Source organism: Manis javanica, chromosome 10 (assembly GCF_040802235.1).
Source record: "Manis javanica isolate MJ-LG chromosome 10, MJ_LKY, whole genome shotgun sequence".
Classification (NCBI taxonomy): Eukaryota; Metazoa; Chordata; class Mammalia; order Pholidota; family Manidae; genus Manis; species Manis javanica.
Genome location: NC_133165.1, coordinates 47,667,224 through 47,677,800, shown reverse-complemented (window position 1 = coordinate 47,677,800; position 10,577 = coordinate 47,667,224).

Genomic DNA, 10,577 nt, shown 5'->3' with positions numbered 1-10,577 from the left:
GTAATGTTATTCTCTCCACCCAAGGGAGGAATTGGGGTAGGACTCCCACCTTCACCTCACTCACCCCATCCCCCTCGAATATGTCTCCTCTGCAGGGCCAGGAATGCTTGTGCTGTGGCCCAGCCAGCTTCCTGGGAAAGGCAAAGGGAATGGGCAGTGGTTAGGGGCTCAGGCCAGCAGACCTAGGCCCAAACTCCAGCTCTGACCCTCAGGGCTCTATGCCATAAGCAAGTTAACCTCTTTTCTTTTTCTCCTTTAAAAAGATGATAGACTCTGCCTAGCAAGAGCGTGAGAACTAATCACGGTGGTTCTGTAAGTGACTGCTTCCCACAGAAGGGTCCCAGACCAGCAACCCCAGCAACCCCTGGGAACCTGTCAGACAGAGTGTAGGGCCCCCTCCATGCCTGCTGAATCAGACACTCTGAGGCTGGGCCCAGCAGTCTGTGTTTTAACAGGCCTTCCAGGTGATTCTGAGCAGCTCAAGTTAAGGATACAAAGGGCTCACTACTCTGCCTGTCCTGTGACAAAGCCCTCCTAAGAAAGGACATTTCTGTCTTGGGGGGATGAACAGGACCCTGAAGAATGAGTAATGGGTAGCAGCAGCCTTGCATCTCACCCACAAACTGGGCTGCTCAAGGAATATTTGTTTTTAGAAATTTTCTGTAATCCACCGACTCTCTGCCTCTGCTGAGACAGAACAAAAGCTGACTTCGGTAAACCGTCCTTCTGGACCTCCCTCCTCGCTGGGGCTGGGCCTCGGTTCCCAGGTTTCACCAGTGCTGCCCTGTGGCAGTCAGTCTCCGAGGGCATCTGTCCCTGTGGGCTACACTGAACTGCCCATCCTTCCTGTGCACATGACCCATGGGCCCCCAGAAGCAGAAGCTGTTTGTTGCTTTCAGAAGCTTTCAGAACATGCTTGGAACCCCAGAAACTTCACCGAAGCTGCCCCTGGCACTATCATCCAGAGTTTGAGAACTCAAATGCCCATGGGGACCTGGTGAGTCAGGGAAAATGGGCTGCCTGTGACTAGCAGCAAGAGGAGCAAGCCGTGCGGAAGCAGCCAGCTCATGCCGGGACCGTGGGGCCGCCTCACAGGAGAGTGGAGCCAGGGCAGCCAGATCTCTTCCAATACAAACTGCAAGTCGGATCTGAATTTTCAAGAGAAATCTGAAATATCCATTCTCTTAAATGTTGGCAATGGATTTTTAAAAAAATTATAACAATGCATGGGCCAAACAAAGCAGAGCTGTGGGCAGGATGCAGCCCAAGGGGGGCTGAATTGGGGGTCTCTAGCCTTAGAGGCAGCCTCCTCTTTGGGGTCTTACTGCCTCACACGAAGGTGCAGGAAGTAGAGCCCAGGTCCTACCACTCAGACCCCAGCCCCACACTGGGAAGTCTCTCTGCAGCCTGGGGCAGGGGTCCCATTCTCCCCATCTTGGTTCTGATGCCAGGGTTCTCATTCGTGGAGTTGAAGAATGAACTTTGCAAACACCCAAGATAGGCAAGCAAGGGAGAGGCTTTATTTAGAGAGAAAGCGAGAGGAGAAAACTCCTGGTGCAAGGCAGGAGGGGACAAGAGAGTCCGTGGCTGGGCGTTGTCTAGGGGTTTATATCTTTAGGTTTAACTGCGGTGTTTAGTTATTATTGTCCCAGCCTGAATGCTGCCTTCTTGTTTTAGCTAATCCCACTGAAAACTGCCTATATTCCTTCAATTTGGTATTTCTATCCTAAAGAATTTGTATGACTCTGACTTTGCTTAATGTTTAACACAGAATTTCCGTAGGAGTTTCTCTGCATGTTGTTACATTGTTCTGACCGTAATTACCTGTTGTGCTCCTTCCGGAGGCCCTCACCCTCCTCTGTCTAAACCTATGGTCCCTGTCTCACCTCCAAGACCTTTAGTGGTAACTCAAATCCCCTGCAGCCTCTAAATTCTCCTAAAAGAAAGGAAGAGCCCAGAAGATTGACAGGCTATTTCTTCCTCCCCTTCTGCTATGTTCCCCCCAGAGGCAACAGCTGCTTTGATGAGAAGGAAAGGGAGGAACTGGAGAAAGGAGGAACAACAAACAAGATAAAGTAATATATCAAAATATGATCCTGCTTCGTGTGCAAAACCAGATGAGCGCAGACAGGGGAAGGGGTGGGACAGAGCGGAGTGAGGTCCCCAGGATCCACGTGGGATTCAAGCTATTCCTCTCTGTGAGGTGGGAAGGATGAACTGGGGGTGACTCTCTAGCTGGCACGGTCAGGGACGGCCTCTTGGAAGAGGTGACATTTGAGCTGAGGCCTCAAGGATAAAGGACCCAGACTGGATCCTACCAGGAGAGGGCATCTGTGGAAGAGGGAATAGCAAGTACAACAGTTCCAAGGGACATGCAAAGAGAGCTAGGAGGCCAGTTCAGCCAGGCTCAGTGGAGGACGGCAGGTGAGGGAGGGCAGATGAGCACAGGGTTCTGGCGGGTGGTGAACAGGAGAAGGGCATGATCTGATTGACAGTTTCATAAGGTCACTTTTGGCTGCAATGCTGAGAACCGTAGGGGGTGCAAAAGTAGCAGTCCAGAAGGGCTGGTCGCTACTGTAGTTTGGGTGGGAGGTGGTGGACCTCAGACCCAGATACTCATGGCAGAACTTGAGGGGGCGTGCTTGCAGGCAAGGTGTGTCTCAGAGTGGCTGCTGGTCAGACTCACTGGTGTTAAGCAAGGAAATGAAAGAATCTGGATGATGACTTGCTTTTTGCCTTGAGCAGTGTTGAGTGTCAACAATTAAATCATCCCTTTATTCAACAACTATTTATTGAACACCTACTATGTGCCTATGGGCTAGGACCTGGGGAGCTACAGAGATCAAGAACCCAGGGTTGGTGTACCCAGGAAGTCACCCTAAGTGACCTGGAATTTCTGTGACCCACCCTCCCCTGCCAGCCCACTTTGCAGAGAGGGAAAGTAAAAGGGGCAATGTGTCTGCAAATGAAAAACCCTTTTACTGAGTCAGCAAACGTTTTCTGGCACCTACTATGTGCCAAGCACAGTTCAGCAGTGAGCAAGACAGACAAGGCCCCTACCATCATGAAGCTTCTATGGAGCAGACACAAAACAAACATTTTTTTTAAATGTCAGAAAGGTTGCCAGTGTTCGGGAGAAAATCAGACAAGAGTTAAGGAATGCTGGAGTAACAACGTTAACTAGCAGGTTCTGAGATGTGGTGCACAGCACAGCTTTTGGAAGAGGTGAAGAGCAAGCCCTGCAGAGAGATGGGAGAAGGAGAGCTCCAGGCAGGGAAAGCCAGAGTCTCAGAAGCCTGAGAAAAAGGGGGCACCCATCATGTTCTAGGAGCAGCAAGGAGCCAGGGTGGCTGGAGCAGACAAGAGAGGCAGAAGGCAGGGAGGGCGGAGGAGTAACGGACCCACATTCTATCCACAGGGCCTTGTGGGCTATGGGGATGACTTTGGGTTTCACCCTGGGTGAAATGGGGAATCACCAGAGGGTCCTCCTCACCAAGGTCCACTCTCCGTAGCTACTCCCATGCTCTCCCACACACAATCCAGGGAAGGCCGGACACAGCCACCCATGGTCAAGGGCTTTTCCAGCTCACCCAGCTCAGCTGCCTCTCTCTGGTCCTGCAGTGCATGTGATTTACAAGTTCCTCCCCAGAACTGTGTGTTTGGGGGCATCTGTTCCATTTTTATTGCTTCTGGCCAGGGCTTTGGTACTCCTTCACAGATCAAATCACTCCCTCCCTTCCCTGCTATCAAACAGCTGGTTACCGCTCACCAACTCCCCTGCTCTAATTGCCAAGGGAAGAATTATAAATAAATGTGTACAAGCAAACAGATGCTGTCATTTAAAAACTCGATCCATCTAGCAAAAATGCCCCACTTAGGACTGAAGTGGCATACTGCAGAGCATGTGTCTTGGTGGCATTTTTAATGAAATCAGAAAAACAATGGTGGAGCTCACTAACAGATTCCACAGAAGCAAATGGCCAAGGACAGAGGGAGTAAAGATGGGGTGTGGACCCACTCTGTGGCTTCAGCACCCAGGACCCAGAGCCAGAGAAGAGACGCAGGGCTCCGCTCCACACTGTGCCATACCTACTTCTCCTTGTCCTTCTTCCAATCTTCCCCTGCCTCTTTAACTGGTTATGGCATCAAGTCAGACTCATTCATTACTATTTTGTGAGCCTCAGAAGCAGTTGGTGACCCTCACTCTGTGGTTTCTAGGACCCTCAATCCAGGGTGAGGTATCTAACTCTCTGCTAGGTGCATAGCTAGACCATTCCCCAGCCTTCCTTGTGGTCAGGTTTGTACTGAGAGGCCACAGGATCAAGAACAGAAGTGGCCATTATCAAAAATCTCCCCCATGAGATAAGCCACCATCTTCCCCATCCATGGCTGAAGGAAAGACTTTGAGGCCCCTGCAGAGGGTGGGGGCCTTGGCAGGAGGGAGTGTGGGTCCCTGAATGACTGCATGGAACAGAACCTCTCACCCATCTACACTGTCATGTGATGAGAGGGAGGAGTAAACCTCGTATGTCAGGTCAAAATTTGGGGATAGTTTGTTACTGTAGGGATCTTACCCTAGCTATGACATAATAATTCCAGAATTCATTCATTCACTCATGCACCATTCACTGAGCACATAGTAAAAGTAAGATCTATCTCCTTCAGACATCACGAAAGTCTGGTACAAGGAATGGCATAAGCTGATTTTTCAGACAGAGAAACTGAGGTTCAGAAAGATTAGTAATCTGCTGAAAGACCCACAGCTGATAATAATAATAGCCACCACTTACTGCACATTTACCATGTGCAAATATGAGCTATACAGCCCACATGCAGAATCTCTATATCTCTCATAAAAATTTTTATGAGGTAGGTATTGTTATTATCCCTATTTTACAGATGAGGAAACTGAGGTTAAGAGATTAACCAACTCACTCAACAGAAGGAAAGAGAGTGAAATGAGGGAAGGAAAAAGGAAGGAAGGAATAAATGAAAGCAGTAGGGTTCAATCCAGAAAGCTGATACTGCCTGTTTTTTCAATCTCGGTAAGGAGTTCCTAACAATAAGGTAATCGCATTGCATCTTTAAATACCAGCTTACATCAAATCAGCTCAGTCCCAGAGAAATGGAGAGCTACACACACAACCATAAAGGTTAAAACCATTACATTAAAATAAAACATATGGTCACCCAAATCTGCATTTATTACATCTAATTGGGAGAGACACAGTAAAGTACATGAATATTTTAGCAGTTTCCAACATGCAAATCACCGTGCCAAGACCCAATTAGTCGCTAATCTGCACATGCCCGGCTTTTGGTGAGTTGGGTTGGAACAACCCTCTACCCTTTCCCTCCTGGCTACAGGGTTTGGGTGGTCTTTCATTTCAAGTCAGTTATCATCTGCTTCTGCCTTTAAGCAGCACCCCACGAACAGGAAGACCTGAAGAGCTCCCTCTCAGCACGTTTATACCACTGATTAGTGTCTGGGGAACACTGTAGGCAAAAGCAAGCTATCTGGCTCTAAAATCAAATAGAAAATTCAGATCTTTTCATGTAATCTCTGACTAATCAACTTTAATGAAGAGATTTTGGTGATTGTTGTTTAAGCCATAGGACATACAGGGAACAAATGGGACTTAACAGAGATTTACTTGCTGGCCAATTCCAATAAAAGTCAGAGTTTCCAAGCTGAGGGCAAGATAAGAACACAGTGGCAGTAATTTCCCAAATGCTGCTCACCTGAGTCTTTGCTCTAAGGCTCTGTACCATGTCTGAATATCACCTAGCAAATTATTCACCTATTTTTCTTCGAACCAACTCACATTTTCTTGTAAATTCTGCATCATTACGTAAATGAAAATCCAGTATCACCTGCCTTACTTAAAAGGGGTATCAGTCAGCAAAGGTTAGGCAAAGCAGCATTAACAGCTGATCCCAAGAGTTCAAAGGTTTAATATGACAGATGTTGCATACCCAGTGTGGGCTGACAGAGGGCTTGCTTAGGCCCTATGAGTCTCTGGCAGAGGGAGGCAATGCCATCTTAAAACAGGAGATGAGAAAGCTTGAGGGTTGCTTGTGGGCTTTTAAATCTTTCACGCACTGCCCACCAGCCACAGAGTCACATGGTTCTGCCTAACTGCAAGGACTGGGAAAGTGGGGGGGCACATGCATACTGGTAAGCAGGAAATGTCTCTGCTGTGGAGGGTAACTGACAAAGTAAATAAAACAGTACAATAAAATTCTACCTAGAAGACTGTGCTGTAAGAATGCCATGGGCCAGAACATTAAAAAAGAAATTAGCAAGGTTTATAAATGTGTTTAAAGACATTTATAGCACCAAACTGAGATATTCCCCTTGACTCCAACAAAAGAACTAGGAGAGAATTGTGAAGGCAATGATTGTCTCACAATGTGACTCAAGGTGATTTAATGTGTGTTCCTCTATCAACTGAAACCATCTTCAAGAAGAACCAAACCATGGAATGAGTTTCTCTGAAGCAAAATAGAAACCAGACAGGGATGAAAGATGTTTTAAGTAAAACAAGAATCCATGAGGGTGCAACAGCATTACTGATGTGACAGGTGGTGTTTTCCAAAGATGATGACACCAATATATCCCATCTCCTAAGCTCTTACAACGTGACAATGACAGACAGCCACCATGAGGTAGAAAAGTGTATGTTCTCCCCCCTTGACTGAGGGGGCCTGTGACTATAGCAGAAGTGGACTCCATGATTTCCAGTGGCAGGTAAAAAAGGTGATAGATTACAGCAGCAATGAGCACAACTACCCCCCAGACCTTGGTTGCTAATACCATTCTCCAATAAAAGGATCCAGGGCTCTTTGGAGAAATGGCTGATTCTAGACTGGGGAAGGAAATATACATGATGAGCCTGGAGTATCATGTCAAAAGGCAAGGAAGTGCTCACGTGCACACACATACAAAGAGCACAAAGCCAACCTGAAAGAGCTCTCAATGAGCAAAGCAGGGACAATTCCAACCAACAAAATAAGTAACACACTTTTGCTTTATAACTCAAAAATAAAATAAACTATGAGTCAATACTAATATAAATCAATGACTGCATAAATAAATAAATGGGGAGAAGAGACAATCTCCCATGCAGAAGAGTTCCAAATAATTTATGTAGATAACTCTGCTCTCAAGGAGGTGGTACATAACTCTCCACTCCTTAGGTGTTAGTGACTTCCTTCCAAAAACCACAATATGAAAGAGAGAGGAAACGATGATTTTACAGTGGAGAAGCCTAACAAACACCACCTCAGCTACATGACCAGGAGTTACATCAGCAGTCACCAGCTGATGGTATGTATCCCTCACAGGATGTGATGAAAAGACACTTCAGCTTTGTGGTATTCCTCCCGTCAACCCATAACCCCAGCCTAAATGTGAGAAAAACATCAGAAAGATCCCAGCTGAGGGACAGTCTACAAAAGCCTCACTAGCACTCCTCGAAATTGTCAAGATCACCAAAAACAAGGGAACTATAAGAAACTGTCAGAGCCAAGAGGCACTTAAGGCGACATAATGATCAAATGGATCAAATGTAGTATCCCGATGCAAACCTAGGACAGAAAAAGGACATTAGAGAAAAACTAAGGAAATCGAAATAAAGTATGGGCTTTCATTATAAAAATGATCAATACTGGTTTATTCATTGTGACAAATGGACACACTAACCTAGGATGATAGGGGAAACTGGATGTGGCCGACCTGGGAACTCTCTATATCATCTTGGCAAATTCTCCGTAAAACCATTCTAAAATCAAGTTCATATTTTTAAAAAAATGATACAGCTTCCTCCTGGTACTCTCCTTCTTGAGGCGTACATCTTAGGTGCCCTGTGCTAACATAACAAAGTACAGGTCCTGTTGAAGAACCCATGAAGAGACAGAGATGCGCGAAGAGCCCCAGCTGTCACAGCCCGGGGGTCAGGCATGTGTGAGGGAGCCTTCCAGATGGCTCCAGCCCCTGGTCTTCTAGCTGCCTCAAGTGACACCAAGTGGAACATAGATGAGCTGTCACCACGAAGCGCCACACAAACTGGAGACTCTTGAACAAAATAGATGCTATTGTTTTAAGTTATTAAATACCATGGTGGTCTGTTATGCAGCATGAGCTAAATGGAACAACTGATCTGCAAAAATAGCCTTGGTAATTGACTGAGAGGTTGATTTTTGCTGCACATCTGTTGACCTCTGCTAAGTGCTGGCAGTAGAAACCAGAGATTGGCAAGACATGGACCCTGCTCTTGAGGAACTCTTATTTGGGTGGAAAAAATTGAGCCCCAAAAGGGTAAAAACAAATGAAGGCAATACCGGATTTGAGCAAAGCAATAAAAGCAGCATTTTAGAGACACAAGGAACAGAGTGGATGACTTTGGGGGACTCTGGGGATGTGAGAAAAGAAGAGAAAGAAAGAACAAGCATTCATTGAGCACCTAACATGTGACACTGCTCTTAATGTGTTACCACACTTTTGGGAATTAATCCTTCCAATGAACCCTGTGCTGTCTTCGTTACAACCATTTCAGAGGCGAGGAAAGCAAGGTACAGAGACGGGAAGAGATTGCTCCAGGTCTTCCAAGTGGCACAGATGGGGTTTGAAGGTTCTCAGTTTTACCACGTATAAAATGAGGGGATTGGATAAAATGCATGACAAGACTCTTTCTGCTTCTGAGATTTGTGTTATGTGTGAGTTTTGCCTGCCCAGCCTCTGCTCCCCTTCTTCCAGTAACATCACCCCAATTTTTGTGAGCCGAACCGCCCAACCTCCACTCTCAATTAAGGAGGAACCCATATGTAGTTTTAGTGAGGCACAGTTATCACAGCACCCTGCACAGTGACTGGGGGAGGCCCACTTGGGACTCAAGCCAGTCCCGGAGTCTTCTCTGGCACTTTTGCTGAAACTCAATTTGCTAGCCACTCTATTTCCCCTGGATTGCTAGGCCTAGGAAGTAAACATGTAGCTGCCAGGGGCAACCATAAGCTGCCAGGGCACAGAAATAAAACCAGTTCAGAGAAAAAGGAAGGCCAAGATATGATACAACATCATTTGAGCACCTAGGTCCAGCCTTCTGAATGCCAGCCCCTAGGATTTTCAGTCATAGGACTCGGTAAAGGTGCTCCTCTGAGTTGGATTTCTGTAGTTCTAACTAAAAGATGTCTAATACAATTCAATGATGATATGTGTCAGGGTTTGTATCCTTATTTTTACTCTATTAATCGTAAGTTCCCCCAAAGATATAAAATGTGCCTTTTTCACCTTTATAGCTTCACCCCATCCCCACCAGACTGTAACAGTGCCAGGCACATAGGACAGCCAGGAAAACATTGGGGGAACTGCACTGAAGGGCATCAGTGACCACTTTCACTCCAAGCTCCTCTGGCCCCTTCTCTAGATGCAAGCCCTCTGAAGGTCAGAGATACCTGAGCTCTGGTCTGATTATTAAGGAACATTAGACTCACAGCAATAGAACTAGCTCCCTTTAGTTTCTTCAACCAGCCAGGGCTAGAGGATTGGGGCTTGGAGATGACAGCACGTGGATGCAATAGTTTGAGCGCATGGGTTTTGAAATCGGACTTATCTGGGGCCCTGTCTCTTCCCATATCTCACCAGCTGTGTGATCACAGTCAGGTTACTGCTGAAGTTTCTGTCTTATCTTTAAAATGGAGTTTTAGTATCAACATCCCCAAGGCCACACACAAAGTAAAATGTGACAATGTATATATAAAGCATCCAGCTCCTGGTTAATCCTCGAGAAATGGCACCTATTTTAATTTGTTGGAAAATATCCTAATCCTAATCCTAATGACAGTGATGGTGGTAAAGGTCCCTTACAGTCTCCACAGAAAATCAGCTAAACGTTTTATCTATATTCGCCCCTCACTGACGACAGCCTCTCCTGATGGACACAGGGCAAGGACAGGACACACCATTCCACTCTTCCTCCTGCTTCATCCTAAGGCATTAACACACCAAGCCAGGTGCAGCTCCCAGAAGCCCCCTGCAGCTGGGGGACCCCGGGCTGACAGGCAGACATGTCTTTGTGATGGGGGACTGGCACACGCTGAGGAGCAGCCCCTGCTCTTCCTTCTCAGACAGCCCAGAGTCTCGAGCTTCCTTCCCGCCCTGCTTTCAGTTTGGCCTAAAATTCTGGAAGAAGACACAGCAGCGGAGGCTGTAAGATCCCAGGCCTGTTCAGGTTTTCAGAAGGAGCCTGGGGCATTCTGGAGATGTGAAAAAGCACAGGGCTGGGCACAGAGTCAGTAAGCCCTGGTTCTAGTGCTTTCTAGCTGTTTGCAAGGATGACCAGAAAGCCATCCAGACACTGTCCTGGCCTCTTGCCACAAGCCCTCCCCTAACCCATGCAACTGTGAGTTCCCCCAGGCATCTCTTTCTATGACCCAGCCCCAGAAGTTCCTAGCATCACTCCTGCCATATTCAATCAGCCAGGAAAGTCACAAGCCTGCCAGACTCAAGGGGAGGGGCACACTTGGCACCTCTCAATGGAAAGAGTGCCAAGGATCTAAGGCTATTTTTTAAAACTGTC